This window comes from Orycteropus afer, unplaced genomic scaffold (genome assembly GCF_000298275.1).
Source record: "Orycteropus afer afer isolate SDZICR_OR568_19922 unplaced genomic scaffold, OryAfe1.0 scaffold00124, whole genome shotgun sequence".
Classification (NCBI taxonomy): domain Eukaryota; kingdom Metazoa; phylum Chordata; class Mammalia; order Tubulidentata; family Orycteropodidae; genus Orycteropus; species Orycteropus afer.
In genome coordinates this window covers 7912629-7929410 of record NW_006921711.1, presented here as the reverse complement: position 1 = coordinate 7929410, position 16782 = coordinate 7912629, and the positions used below count along the sequence as shown (strand labels likewise).

The window sequence follows — 16782 nt, the reverse complement described above, 5'->3', positions numbered from 1 at the left end:
TCATTTGTTCATTATTTTTTTAAAATATATTTTATTGAAGTAAAATTCACCAATTGTATACCACTTACGATGTACAACTCAGTGGTTTTTAGTACCTTCACAATATTGTACAGCATCACCACTATCTAAATCCAGAACATTTCCATCACCCCAAAAAGAAACCTTATACCTCCCAATTCCTCCCTCTCTTCATCGCCTTGCAATTACTTATTTAATTTCTATCTCTAAGAATTTGCCTATTATGAATATTTCATATTAAGGGAATCATGCAATATGTGGCCTTTTCTTTCATCATTTCTTAAGTACTCACCATGACTGGGCCAGATACTTTGTGAACGTCTGCCCTCAAGGAATTAAGTCTAGCCAAGGAGAAAGACCACAGCAGGAGAGTTGATGATGTCCTGCCAGAGGTGACACTTTTCTAGCTGTGTTGACAAAGGAAAAAGAGTTTTCCACACAAAAAGTAGAAGACAAACTAGACAACTGGGACCCCCTAAAAATTAAACATTTATGCACATCAAAAGACTTTGCTAAAAGAGTGCAAAAAGAACCTACAGACTGGGAAAAAAAATTGGCAATGATACATTGAACAAAGGACTAATCTGTAAAATTTATAGAAAACTTCAACACTTAAGCAAAAAAAAAAAAAAGACAAGCAATCCAATTAAAAAATGTGCAGAGGACATGAACAGACACTTCACCAAAGAGGACATTCAGGTGGCTAACAAATACATGAAGAAATGCTTATGCTCATTAACCATTAGAGAGATGTAAATCAAAACAACAATAAGATATCCTCTCACCCTAGCATTAATAGCAAAGTTGGAGAAAAAACAGTAAACAAATGCTGGCAGGAGTGAATGGAACACTCACATACTGCTGATGAGATTGCATAATGGTACAATCTCTGGGAAAGTGGTATGACACTTCCTTAAGAAGCTGGAAATAGAAATGCCATGCTATGCAGCAATCCTGCTACTAGGTATATGTCCTAAAGAAATAAGAGTGGTGACACAAACAGATACATGCACACCCATGTTCACAGGAGCATTATTCACAATAGTGAAAAGATGGAAACAACTTCAATCCCCATCAATAGATGAATGGATAAACAAACTATAGTACATACATACAGTGGAATACTATACAACATTAAAGTAAAGCAATGAAATACTCACAATCATTAGCCACTAGAGAAGTGCAAATCGAAACAACAATAAGGTGCCATCTCACTCCAGCAATGATAGCAAAGTTCAACAGGTCTGAAAATAACGAATGCTGGTGAGGGTGTGGAGAGATTGAAACTCTCTTATACTGCTGCTAGGAGTGTAAAATGGTACGACCACTACGGAAAATGATATGGTACTTCTTTAAAAAGTTGGAAATAGTACTTCCGGTAAGATGGTGGAATAGGCAGACAAGCTACACAGACCCACTTCAACAAAGAAAAGAGAAACCAATTGACAGAGATACAGAAGATAATCCTGGAGCCCCAAGTTTTTGAAAGGAACTATACAGAAATGGATTAGGCACCAACTAGTGGAAAAACCTGAACAAAAACAGGACCTAAGAATAGGCTCTATTTGCCAAGGACAGCAGGGATATATAGGAGGCTGATAAAGGGAAAGGAGACAGCTGGTGAGGGTACAAGTGCTGTCAACTAGTGAATAGAGGAGCACAGCCCAGTACCCTCCTTACGTAGATAACATACAAACAAAAAGAAAATGAAAATTGTGAGGAAGTCACTCCAACATATGATCACCAATTAAATATAAACACGAAAACATCACAATGCCTTGGAAACAACAGAGCATCACAGTGCACACAAAGAAGCAAGATAAAGCGGGAGAAACAAAGGACCAGGATACAGACCCAAAACACATCCCTGAGGAAGGTACAGCATTGGAACTCCCTGATAAGGAATTCAAATGAGTTATATTTAGGTATCTTCAATGAATTGAGAAGCAGATCAAGGAAAACACTGACAAAACTGAGGAAAACACAGAAAAAACCCTGGAACAATTTTGAAAGACAATACAAGAACAAAATGATAAAATAAATGAAAAATTAGAAATGACGCAAAATCTACACACAGAAATCCAAAAGATTAATACTAAATTTTCAGAAAGATATAAGACATTGAACGGGTTTGTTGTTGTTGTTGTTGTTGTTGTTGTTATGTGCCATCGAGTCGGACTCGACTCATAGCGACCCCTCCTTGGGTTTCTGAGGCAGTATCACTATGGAAGTAGATTGCCCAACCCTCCTTCCAAGGAGTGGCTGGTAGGTAAAAGAGTAGAATTGAATCAATGGAAGACAGAATTAGTGAGATTGAAGGCAAATACCTCAATACATCTTTGGAAAGCAATCAATCAAAAAAAAAAAGATCAAAACAAAATGAAGAAAGCCTAAGGTTCATGTGGGATACCATCAAAAGAAATAACCTATGTGTAATCAGAATTCCAGAACAATAAGAGACAAAGAAAACCACAGAAAAAATTGTTGAAGATTTGATGGAAGAGAATTTCCATGGTATGATGAAAGATGAGAATATATCCATTCAAGAAGTCCAATGAGGCTGCATCTACTGTGAGATGAGAATGGATTTGGCATCTGTGGGCCTGGTGGATCTGAAGCCATCAGCTTTGGGCAAGTCAACAGTGCAAGTCTGGTGTGCAGATCCATTACTTTGGTTGTTACCCTGAATGATGAGCCCAATATGGACCTGGAGGTGCCAGGATTGGGGCTCTGTCCTGGGTTTTTAAGCTATCCCTTCATCCTCAGCTCAGCTATTCTGGGATGGTGCAGTCAGAATGGGGCTCTTTGGGCTGGAAAAGTGGCTTCGGCCTGATGTTAATTGGCCAGGGCTCATAACACCCGTTTAGAGATTGCACTTTTCTACATGGAGGCATACCAGTGCCCTCACTCTGATGTCTGTTCATGTCTCTCCTGGGATTTCTGCTTGTCATTCTCGAATGAAGACCATTCTCAGCAATCAGACTGTCAACATTCCAGAAAATGTCGACATCACTTTGAAGAGATGCACAGTTATTGTGAAGGGTCCCAGAGGAACCTTACAGAAGGACTTCAATCACATCAATGTAGAACTCAGTCTCCCTGGAAAGAAAAATAAGAGGCTTTGTGTTGACAAATGGTGGGGAAATAGAAAGGAACTGGCTACAGTTCAGACTATCTGTAGTCATGTACAGAACATGATCAAGGGTGTTATGCTGGACTTCCATTACAAGATGACGTCTGTGTAGGCCTACTTCCCCATCAATGTCTTTATTCAGGAGAGCAGATCTCTTGTTGAAATCCAAAACTTCAGGTGTTGTTTGTCCAGTATCTCAAGCCCAGAAAGATGAGTTTATTCTTGAAGAAAATGACATTGAACTTGTATTAAATACATCTGCTTTAATTCAGCAAGCCAGGACAGTTTAAAACAAGGATATCCAGAAACTTTTGGATAGTATCTATGTCTTTGAAAAAGGAACTTTTCAGCAGGCAGATTAGTAAGATGTAAGAGAATTAAAAGAGAGGAATTAAGCAAACAGAGATGGGGAAGATCGATGCCAAACCACATAAAGATTTAGATGAATAGAAGCTCAAAAGAGACAAGGATCTTCTGAGAGAGCTGAGCAGCTGAAAAAGAGAAAGGCTTCCCTTAGAGCTGGCATCCTGAATGCAGACTTCTAGCCTCCTCACTGTGAGAAAATAAATTTCTGTTAAAGCCACCCACTTGTGGTACTTCTGGATAGCAGCACTAAATAACTAAGACATAGTCTATGTGGTATTCTTTCAAAAACCAATTAACTGATGAAAATAGAAATTCCGTTTGATCCAGCAATCCTATTACTAAGTATATATTCTAAAGAAGTGAGAACCAGGACAGGAACAGATATATGCACACCCATGTTCATCACAGTATTATTCACAATAGCAAAGAGATGAAAACAACCTAAGTGCCCATCAACAGAGGAATGGATAACTAAACTGTGGTACACACACTGGAATACTATACAACACTGAAGCATAATGTAAAATCCCTGAAACACTGCATGGCATGGATGAACTTGGAAGGCATTATGCTGAGTGAAATAAGTCAATCACAGGAGAACAAATATTGTATTAGTCCACTATTGTAAAAGGTCAAGAAAGGGTTTATATATAGAAGGAAACTATCTTTGTTGGTTACCAGGGATGGGAGGGGAGGGGAGGGAAAATTGCTAGATAGGTAATAAAATACATGCAAACACACACACACACATATACACCAAAGATTATTAGTGGTGACCAGGAGTAGGAGGCAGGGGGAAAGGGGAGCTTTTGTTTGCAGGGTACTGAGTTTATGCTAATGGTGGTGGAATATTTTAGAAAAGGATAGCAATAATGATGGCACAACATGAAAAATGTCATCAATGTCCATGAGTTGTAAACATAGCAGTTATGTTGGTGAATGTCTTGCTGTGTATGTTTTCACCACATAAAAGTAAAAAAAAATTTTTAAATTAACCAAATCCCATAAAGAAACAATTAGACAAGAAGAAGAAGAAGAAGAAGAAGAAGAAGAAGAAGAAGAAGAAGAAGAAGAAGGAGAAGTTCAATAAACCCCAAACAGGATAGACCCCAAAAGAAAATCACCATGACATATGATCATCAAAACTCAAACCAAATCATATCACCAAAACCAAAGACAAAAAAAGAATCCTGAAAGCAGCATGGGAAAAATGAAAAGTTACCTACAAGGGACAACCAATAAGACTAAGCTTGGATTTCTCGAGAGAAACCATGCAGGCGAGAAGACAAGGGGATGGTATATATAAAACCTTGAAAGAGAAAAATTTCTAACCACAAATTATACACCCAGCAAAACTGTCCCTTAAATATGATGGTGAAATTAGGACATTTCCAGATAAGCAGAAATTAAGGGAATTTGTTAAAATCAGACCAACCTTACAAGAGATGCTAAAGGGAGTCATTTGGACAGAGAAGCAATAACAGCAAACAACCATTAACACACATGATACATAACCCAGAAACCAACCCAGCTATGGAAGTACCCAAAGTAAATAAGTCTAGAAGATTGTAAATGGAACCAGAGACATCAATTGACAAACGAGGACAACTACAAACAAAAAAGAGGAAAAAAAGTGTGTAGTTACAGAACTTCTAGTTGGTAGGGAAGTCAAGACAGCTACAAGATAGAAGAGGCTCTTCAAAACTTGGGAAGAAAACTATACATCACAGGGTAACATCAAAGAAAAATGATAAGCCTTCACATCAAAATCAAAAAGAGGACCAGCACAAATATTTAGCAAATACTAAAACAATAGCAACAAAGGAAGTGATAACACAATTCATAAACAAAATGGGCTCAGCATAGAAAATTATATGGAACAAAGAAATCAACACCATGAAAAAGTACATAACAAAAATGACAGCAACAAATTCATACTTGTCAATAATTACATACCTGGCCAGGGACTTATCTTTAAGATTTATAGAAAGCTCCAACACTTCAACAGCACAGGAATTAATCCAGTTGAAAAATGAGCAGAGGACATGAATAGACACTTCACCAAGGAGGATATTCAGGTGGCCAGCTAATACATGAAAAGATGCTCACAATCACTGGCCAACAGAGAGATGCAAATCAAAACAACAATGAGATACCATCTCACCCCAGCACTGATGGCAAGGTTCAACGAAACAGAAAATAACAATCCTGGTGGGGATATAGACAGACTAGGACTCTCCACACTGCTGGTGGGACTGTCAAATGATACAACCACTGTGGAAAGCAGTCTGGTGATTCCTTAGAAAGCTGGAATTGGAGATACCATTTGACCCAGCAATCCCATTAGTAGGTATATATCCTAGAGAGGGGAGAGCCAGGACAGGAACAGATATATGCCACCCATGTTCATCACAGCACTATTTACAATAGCAAAAAGACGGAAAAAACCTATGTGCCCATCAATGGAAGAGTGGATGACCAAACTATGGTACATATACACAATGGAATGCTGTGCAACACTAAAGAATAATGTAGAATCTGCAAAACACTGCATAACAAGGATAAACTTGGATGACATTATGCTGAGTGAAATAAGTCAATCACAGGACAAATATAGTATTAGTTCGTTGTGGAGGGTCAAGGAAAGGTTTATATATGGATGGAAACTTTCTTTGCTGGTTACCAGGGGTGGGAGGGAGGGAACACTGCAAAAAAAAAAAAAAAAGCATTGACCCATGTCACTTTAGTTTTGTGTATTTCACTGTACATACATTATATTTCAATAAAATGTATTTTTTTAATTAAATAATTGGAAATAGAAATACCATTTGATCTAGCAATCCCATTACTAGGAATATATCCTAAAGAGGTGAGACCTGGGACACAAATCAATATATACACACCCAGGTTTATCACAGCACTATTAACAATAGCAAAGAGATGAAAACAATCTAAATGCCCATCAACAGATGAATGGATAACCAAGGTATGGTACACACACAATGGAATATGAAGCAACATTAAAGAATAATGTACAATCTGTAAAACACCACATAACATGGATGAACTAGAAGGACATTATGCTGAGTGAAATAAGTCAACCACAGAAGGACAAATATTGTATAAGTCCATTATTGTAAAAAGTCAAGGAAAAGTTTACCAAGGGAGGGAAATTTTCTTTGTTAGTTACTAGGGATGGGAGGAGAGGGGAAGAAAGGGAAAGTAGATGGGTAATTAAGTGATAGGTTTGATATGGGTGAAGGAATTTTAAAAATAAAGAAAGAAATAAGATTAGCCATTAGTCGATACTTTTTGAAGGTAGGTTATGGGCACATGGGAGTTCATTGTACTACATTTTGTTCCTGTTTGAAAAATTTTATAAAAAATAAAAAACAAACAAAAAGAATAACAATGAATCTGCAAAGAACCTCATAACATGGATGAATCTAGAGGACATTACGCTGAGTGAAATTGGTCAATCACAAAAGAACAGTGATTGAATGAGATCACTATTGCAAAAAGTTAAGAAAAGGTTTACACACACACTCATTGTTTGAAAGTTAGCAGGGGTGGGAGAGGGAAGGAAGATAAATCACCAACTAGAAGGTAGACACATATTAACTGGGCTGAAGGGAAAGGCAATATACAATAAGGGGAGGTCAGTACAAAATGATCAAGGCAGTGAAAGACCCAGGGAGGGGCACAGAGCTAAAGGTAACAAAAGCAAATACTATTACATAACATATACAGTCCTGCAATAATGATAATAACAGTAATCTACAAATGGATACATAGATAGGAACTTAATCAGAACAGGGGTCGGAAGGTGAATGGGACTACACCCACAAATACATATGTTTGACAGAGGATATCTTTTCCTATGTATTTATATGTGCTGCAAATATATCCATGAATGTAGTAAAGCATACAGGGGACAAAGTTATGAAAACTTCTTAGTCATAACCAAACACATTGAGGGAATGAGTTGCTGGGGATAGAGGCTGAAGATCGTGGTCTTAGGGTACATTCAGGTCAATTGGCATAATGTAGTCCACAAAGATAATGTTCTACATCCTATTTTGGTGAGTAGAAACTGGGGTCTTAAAAGCTTGTGAGCACCCATTTAAGGTGCAACTATTTGTCTCTCCCCAACTGGAGCAAAGAAAAGTCAAGAAAATCAAAGATCTGGGAAACAATTAATTCAAAGGACTAATGAAGCATGCAGGACCCTGCCTCCATGACCCTGTGACCAGAAGAACTAGATGGTGCCCAGCTACCACTGCTAACTGCACTGAAAGGGCTCATAGTAAGAGGTCCCAGATAGAGTGTGGGGGGAAAATGTGGAACAAAAATCAAAATCATAAAAAAAAGTCCAGGCTTACTAGTCTGATGAAGACTGGCAGAACCTCTGAGACTATGGTCCTTAGATACCCTTCAAGCTGGGAACTGAACTTAACCTCTGTGACTTAACTTTCACCCAAATGATATGGACAAGCCTATGAAGTGAACAGTAATGCCAGGAGGGTATGCACTCATTAGAACAATCAAGTATATTAGATCAAGAGGACAGCATTTGTCCAAGGATAGAGTTAGGAAGGCAGGTGAGGTAGGGAAGGAAGGATAAAGAGAAGGGGTGGGCATAGGGAGGAAGCAGGAGGGATGCTGTTATAGTGTGAGGAACACAGTGAATGTCAAAAAACAGAATGCATATGGATTGTTGAATGGAAAACCAATTTGCTCTGTAAACTTTCAGCCAAATCATGACTTAATAAATAAATAAATAAGAGTTTTCCAGTAACTCCAGATGGAAGGGAATTCCAGGAAGAAGGAACAGGAAAGAGGTGGAGCCATGGCTCAGTGTGTTGAGGAACTAAGAAGTTCCCTGAAGATGTAAGATCAGGTGTGCATGGAGGGTCAGGACTCCTGGGTTGTCAGGAGACAAGGCCAATGGGTAGGCTAGATGAGAAGAGAAGAGCCTTGGGAGTTGCTCTAAAGACATTGGGGTCATGCCCCTAGGCTCTGGAGAGTCAACTGAAGTATAGAGCCAGGGAGAGGTCAGATGTGTGCTTTAGGAAGGAAATTCTGGCCTTGGTGGATGATGAATGCTTAGGGAGACTCTCAAACAGAGAGTCAGGAGACTGCAGCAGTCCAGGTGAGGGAGGACTAACACTCAAATGATGGCAGTGTCAGTGGGCTCATTTGAGAGCCATTTCTATTGCAGATTAGACAAGAGTTGGGTCCTAGTTGTGCAAGGTGAGAGAGGGAGGAAGTCTGGACTCTAGTTTAGGTTTTTCCTGATGCACAGTGAGACCTTGGGAGAGTCAGCAGCAGCCTGTGGATCCAGTGTCCTCTGCTTAAAACAGGACAATGGCTTCCCTTTTCCCTTAGCAATTCTTCCTAAGCTCATAAAGCCTTGCAGGCTCTGGCCTCTGCCTACCCACACGTCCCCACAGTGGCCTACTTCAGTTCTTCTTCCTATTAAGCGGTCTTGCCACATGCTGTTCCCTCTGCCTTGTGCTCTCAGGCATTCACATGTCCATCAAATAAGAGAGCATTGAGAAGGTGAAACAAAAAGGTGGAAAGTATGAATAAATGAAAAATTAAATAAACTGAGAAAATAACTTAGAGGAAAACAAAGAAGAAAGAAAGAAATGGACAAATGAGCTTGGAATTCTTTCACATAAAGCCTGGAGCTCTTTGACAAGTAGTTTCTATTCAGAGCTGAGGGGAGAGAGGAGAGGATTCTGGTATGTTTCACTGGGGCCTCTCCATCCCTGCCTGGGCTTTTCTCCTGATGAAATCTGCTTATGAGAAACGGGCTAAGGGCAGCTACAGCTCCCTGGGTGTATTCTGCTGATGTTCCGCTGACTAATGACTCCTGGGTAACAGCATATCATGCTTTTTACATATAACATAATGAGGGTGCATATAATGAGAAAACACCTCCCAGATGGCAATCAATGTTGAAAAGTGCCTTTATTCGGCATTTTTCTTCTTGCTTAACATGTTTGCAAGAAACTTGAACTTTTCCAGCAAATCTGTCATGACTCAGTTCTTCCTAGCTCCCTTTTCATTCATCTTCATCCCTCTACCCAACAATTCTCCAATTTTTTTACTTCAAGTGTATGAGTTGCTGAATATTCAACAGAAGGGTTTGCAAATTGGAACTGAAAGGACAGGCTCTCTCTCTCTGGCTTCAGGCCTCACATTCTCAGGTGCCGCTGGAGATAATACCATATTAATAGTGGTATAGTTAAACCAAAAACAAACCAAAAAACCTTGCCATTGACTCAATTCCAACTCATAGTGACCATATAGATAGGGTAGAATTGTCCCATAGGGTTTCCAAGGCTGTAAATCTTTACAGAAGCAGACTATCACATCTTTCTCCCTTGAAGTAGGTGGTGAGTTCAAACCATGGACCATTAGGTTAGCAGTTGAGCACTTAATCACTGCACCACCAGGACTTCAGTAGTATACCTAGGAGAGGCTAAATCTGGGTTCCAATGTTCTGCTGTTATTCATAAGGTTGTCACTGGTTTTCTAAGAAAGGGAATTCCAGAACACTTAATTTTGCTCATGAGGAACCTGTACATAGACCAAGAGGTAGCTGTTCAAACAGAACAAGGGGATATGGTGTGGTTCAAAATCAGAAAATGTGTGCATCATGGTGTATCCTGTATGCTGAACAGATAATCTGCGAAGCTGAGCTATATGAAGAAGAATGCATCAACTTTGGAGGAAACTCATTAACAACCTGTGCAATGCAGAAGATGCAACCTTGGACGTGAAGAGGACTTGAAACACTTAGATTGAAGATCAAAGACTACAGCCTTCAGTATGGATTACAACTCAGCATAAAGAAAACAAAATTCTCACAACTGGGCCAATAAACAACATCATGATAAATGGAGAAAATATTGAAATTGTCAAGGATTTCATTTTACTTGGATCGACAATCAACGCCCTTGGAAGCAACAGTAAAGAAATCAAACAATGTATTGCATTGGGCAAATCTGTTACAAAAGAGTTCTTTAAAGTGCTAAAAAGCAAAGATGTCACTTTAAGGACGAAGGTATACCCGACCCAAGTCATGGTATTTTCATTGCCTCGTATGCATGCAAAAGCTGTACAATTAATAAGGAAGATCTAAGAAGAATTGATGCCTTTGAATTATGGTATTGGCCAAGAATATGAAATGTACCATATTCTGCCAGAAGTATGAACAAATCTGTCTTGAAAGAAGTACATCCAGAATGCTCCTTAGAAGTGAGGACGGTGAGACTTCATCTCATACATTCTGGACTTGTTATCAGGAGGGATCACTCCCTGGAGAAGGACATCATGCTTGGTAAAGTAGAGGGTCAGCAAAAAAGAGGAAGACCCTCAATGTGATGGGTTGACACAGTGGCTGCATCAATGGGCTCAGACATGGTAACAACTGCGATGATGGCACAGGACCAAGTACTGTTGAGTTCTGTTTTATACACAGGGTTGCTATGAGGCAGAACTGATTCAATGGTACCTCACAACAACTACAACAACAGGCTTCCAAGCACCCCTGGAACCTAGGTAGAAATTGAATTTTCTTCAAACTCTGTAGAGATGTCTCTTTAAGGTCACTCATAGGAAAAGATTTTAGTGGCATCATCTCTTAGTCCGTGGGACTTAGCACTTTGCTGCCTCAATTTCTGGAGACAATTACAGTTCTGTAGCAAGGAAGGGAACACATGTTAGTGGATCTAGCACAAACAATTATCAATAGGTGGCAAGAAGGTAGGGAAGATCAAGGACCACTGACCAAGGACTTACTTTATTGAAAAGCTAAACTAAACCATGTGTATTCATTTCTTAAACCTATTGTAATAAATGACCACAAAGTAGTCAAGAGGAATTGGTGCCTCTGTGCAGGATGAGTCACCTAACCAGGTGGTCAGGTGATGAAAGTCCAGTTGACTGTTCCACACTTGCACTCAACTCAGTTTTCTGCCTCTTACTCACATAGCAAGTGAGTGGCAAAGCTGGCCCTAAAGCTCCATTGGCCTAAAAATAATAATAATAATAATTCTTCACAACACAGGAACTATTGCCAAGTGTTTTCAGACTCTGTCTGTAAGACTCACTTTGACTGATCCAAGGGCCCAAATTCAGCTTTCATAAGCTCTAGGGTGCTGAAGGCTCACCAGGGAAGTCTGTTGAACACTCAAGGTCCCCCACCCAATCCCCAAATATAGGGGATTCTGCAGGTCTGGGGTGGGACGTTGGTCTCTGCATACTGAGTATGAGTCCCAGGGAACTCAGATGCAGGAGGCGCCAGACCACACAGGAGATAGATGACAATCCAGATCCAGCCAATCCCGGCAGGTTTGGTTTGATGGAGATTACAAATGTGCTGCAAAGTGTGAAGTACCTCTGACCACTCCTCTGGAACTTAACTTCTTGATCTGCAATTCAAAATGCCTTACAACATTATTCCCACCCCTCACCCACCTCTATTCTCAGAATAAAGGCATTTTCTAATGAGTCAGAATCCCCTAACTGTAGTGACTGATACAGAGTAACTAGGAGCCAATTGCCATCAAGTCAACTCCAACTCACAGTGACCTCATATATGTCAGAGCAGAACTGCTCCGTAGGGTTTTCAATGGCTGATTTTTTTTTTTTTTTAAATAGATCATGAGGACTTCAAGGTGTCTAGGTGGACTTGAACCTTAAATCTTTTGGTTAGCAGCCAAGAACATTAACTGCTTGCACCACCCAGAGACTCCTGACACAGGTAGAGATTTGGAAATATTTATTGTATAGGTAGAAGGTAGGAAGGCAGGAAGGAAAGAAGGGAAGAAGGAAGGCAGGGTGACCACATTCACATGCTTAGCTTTAGAGAAGACCTATCCACAGGGAACACTCTTCCCCCACAAGCCCTATTGGCTTATGTAATACTTGGAAAGGGGTCCAAGACTCTTCTCCCCACATCATCTCCACATCTAACTCCACCCTAACTCCACACCAGTCCTACCTCATACCCCTCCTGCAACTCTCTGGGTCATTAGCAAGGGAAATGGTTAGTCCCTGTTTCCCTCTGAGTTCTTTGAGAGTGATGTTCTGCGCTATGATCCATTTTCAGCATGGGAGTTTTAATTAAATGTCTAATGAACAAATCTCTTGTCTTTGCATGTGTTCCACTACCCACAGTCAAATTAATCATATGAAGAATGGCTTGGTTATGAGAATAATTACTTCCATAAACTCCATCCACTCTCCAGTGCCACCTTCCAGTCGTCTCTCACCTCAAGTTCATCTCCATTTTAAAAGTTGCCCTGCTGAAACAAATGTTCTAACTCTCTGAAAAGATCAGTTCAATATTCTTAGACCTCTGACTCATTGCAAAGATGAGATATTAGCTGTGGCAACTCCAAAGCATCTCTTTCCTTGTGGGCCCCCCCCTCCCGCTTTGTTTTTGCTCTTGCTTTTGGCAGCCTAGTGGTTTTGAATTAGAAAAGCTGCTGAACTTTCAGCTTTCCCAATTGCAAGAACATGGAGAAATCAAGTGGGGTGGGAGTGGGGAGCACCTGGAAGCCAACCACCATGAGATCACAGGGTACAAGACACCTGGGAAAAGAGAGGTGATTAGAGGAGGAGAGAGAAGAATTGAGGCATATGAAGGAGGCAAGTCTGTTGACTTTTTTCACCACAGTTGAAGGTCTAAATCCCTATTTCAGATTGATTTCAAGTAGAAATTTTAAAAATATGCAGAATATTGTACCATTTAGGCTTAGGTTCAGTAGTTACTAGAAAACACTAGGCAACAGTGGGTTAAATATATAAAGGTTCATTCTCTCCTATGAAAGAAATCTAAAGATAGGCAGTCCTCTGTTATGCAGCCTCATTTCATCTTCCTGCTCCTCCACACTGTGGCCATGATTCTCAGAGTCACCTCATTATTCAAGATGGCTAGGAGAGCCAAGCCATCACATTTATATTCTAGGAAACATGACTGAGGAAGGAGAAATGGTGAAAGGGCAAGAGGGCATCCCTCTCTGTGGAATTACTTAGCTTCCCTTAATCAGGCTTTCTGGAAGTTCCACATAATATTTTGCTAGAACATAAAAATCCAGGTATCACCTACTTACAAGAGAGACTGGAAAATGTGGTATGGTGACTGGTAGCCAGATAAAAAGGGTGTTCTGTTACTGGAAAAGAGGTTGAGAATGGATATGGGTGAGAACTGGCAATCTTACTAAGAAGTCAAACTCAACATTTGCTGATAGCTTAATGGGAAAAGGAAGAGTGGTAAAAAAAGACAGCAGAGAAAACAGAAAGGAACCAAAAAATTCAAGAATACCTACCAATGTGAAATTCAGCTAAAACCTCATTTGGAAGAACAGTATGGCAGCAAATGACTGTGTATATATTGATAAAAAAAAGTAATGTAAGATCCATATTCAGTGATCAATCCCAGCAACCTGGAACAGTGTTTGACACATAATAGATGCTCAGCAAATATTTTTAAATTAAAGTATTTCTTGAATAATTTATAATATTAAAATAATTTTAAAGCATAATTTTAGTAAAATGAAAAAATATGTGTGGATGTATATGTTTTTAGATACATAGGTAGGTAGATGATAGATAGATAGATAAGATAGATAGATAAATGACAGCCTGCTCCAGCCAAGATAATCATTAAAATGATTGATAAGAGTAGTTCTTTCTGGATAATGGAATGAGGTAATTTTTGTTTTCTTCTTTTTTTGCCTTTCTGAATGTTTCAATTATTCTAAGTTAATTATGCATTACTTATACAGTCTTAAGGGAGCTCTGGTAGCATAGTGCCTAAGGTACTTGACTACTAACCAGAAGATTGGCGGTTCAAATCCACCCTCGGAAGGAAGATAGGGCAATCTACCTCCATAGTTATACTGCCTCAGAAACCCAAGGAGGGGTTGCTATGGGTCGGGTCCGACTCAACGGCACATAACAACAACAACATATAGTCTTAAAAAATGTTATATCAAAATTCATTTGGGACAAACCAATACATGCATGGCCTTACCTACAGAAAAAACAAACAAACAAAAAAAATGTAGATCAGATTTTAAAATAAGAAAGTGTTGAAACAGACATTTAAATATCATTTCTTAAGAAAGAATGATTCATCATGGGAAGAGAGGACTTCATGGACATGTTTAGACAGGAAACTCACAGATTTCTGGAGAAGAAAGGCAAGGACCCAGGGGCCTCAAGCCTCCTTCTTATCCAGGATCTCAGGTCATTCTTTACAAACTCCTTGTAAACAGACAGGCATCAGTGGCTTCATTCATTCATCCTCAAGCATGGTGGTGACAAAGATGACAAAGTATACTCTTCACAAAGACAGATTTGGAAATGGTGCCCAGAGAGAGTGAACATCAGAGACCCTGGCTCCATACCCAATGTGTTCCTTATTTGCCCTCCTTTTCCTCTGCAGACAAAGCCAATGCCCCTCAGTGTGGCAGTGTGTGCAGGAAAATCAAAAGTTCACCATGAAATTGACTTCATCAAGTCCATACTCACCTACATTAAATATCTCATTCTCACTATGGAAGGAAAATATTCCCTCTGAGTTTTAGGAAGGAGCTCTGGTGGCATAGTGCCTAAGGCATTTGACTGCTAACCAGAAGATTGGTGGTTCAAACCCACCAGCCACTCCTTGGAAGGAAGACTGGGCAATCTACTTCCACCTTGGAAACCCAAGGAGGGGTCACTATGAGGTAGAACCAACTCGACGGCAGTGAGTTTGTTTGTTTTGTTTTGTTTTTTTTAGTTTTAGAATGTCATTTCTTCCATGTGCTCAAGAAGCCAGGAAATGAAGTCATGGTTCATAAAACAAACCCTTTACTCTCCTTTCATCCACACTCACCCTCTGCTCACCACAGTTCCTCTACCACAATATAGTCTCTCCTTCTCCCACATTTGGACTGAGATGTCCCCTTCTCTTACAGTTAATTCAATCCGTGCCCATTGTTCTAGCCCAGAGAACATTTTGCCTACTACTCAACACTTCATCTGACTTCTACAACCCTCACCATAGTCTCCCTTCTCTGAGCTTCAGTAATTGACACCACATGACCAGCTCCTAATGGCATCTGATGTGTCATAGTTCTTACTCCTTCTTATAAGCACATCTTGTCTCCACAGCCAGGCTCTGAGATCATGCAGGGAAACAGGGCTTCTCCCTCTCTCTCTCTCTCTCTCTCACACACACACACACATACACACACACACACACAGTGCCTAGAACACTGTTTTCTACCTGGCAGATTCTCAACAAATATCTGTTCATTGATTATTTTGAGATATACTAGGAAGCAGCTGAACAATCACTGGAATTCTCATCAAGTTCAGTCAAAGTCTCATAATCCTAATATTACAAATAGTAACCATATTGGGTGGTTATAGTAATACCAGACAAAACAGACTTTAAGTAAAAAATTATTATAAAAGGTAAAGAAGGACATTATATATTGATAAAAGGGCCAATCCATCAATAACAGGTAACAATTATAAACATATATGCATCTAACAATAGAACTAAAATATATGAAGCAAAAATTGACAGATATAATTATCTATGTAGATAGATAGATATCTACCTAAAAATAGATATAATTATTTATTTCTCCTTTAGGGAGAAATAGATAATTATATAATAATAGCTAGAGACTTCAACCCTACTTTCAGTAATAGATCAATAAGAAAACAAATGACTTGGTTCTAGCAAGATGGTGGACTAGGCAGAAAGACTGCACAGACCCTCTTCAACAAAGAAAAGGGAAGCCAATTAACAAAGACACAGAAGATAATATTGGACCCCTGAGCCTTGAAGGGGGGGATATAGAAGTGGACTAAACCCCAACTAGCAGAAGAGTTTGCATGAAAATACCAAAAAAGGAGACATACGGAGCTGTGGTCTGGCAGCGATCCTGAGCGATCCTGACACAGACAGCTTGGAGATTCCCAAGTGGTGGTAGGACCTAAGAATTCACCTAAAAATCAGTCCTCCTAGCCAGGGACTGCACAGAGGGCTGCTCTGGTGGCTGCGGAATAAACGGAGAAGGTGAAGAGAAAGGTGGGTTGAGCTGTGGACTTTTGCTGGTCCGGAAGGCACCGCCATTTTGAAGGTTTAAAAGTGGCTTGACTATTTTGGATATTTAAAGAGAAAGCGCACTCACAGATTCCTGGGGCTTTAGAACACCTTCTGCTTTCCAGCAACCCCGAGGTCACTC

At 39.8% G+C, this 16782-nt stretch overlaps 1 pseudogene; it reads left to right on the top strand.

Moving 5' to 3' along the window:
• The first annotated feature begins 2975 nt into the window (after positions 1-2975).
• On the top strand, positions 2976-3513 carry LOC122150340 (annotated as a pseudogene).
• Positions 3514-16782: the final 13269 nt, after the last annotated feature.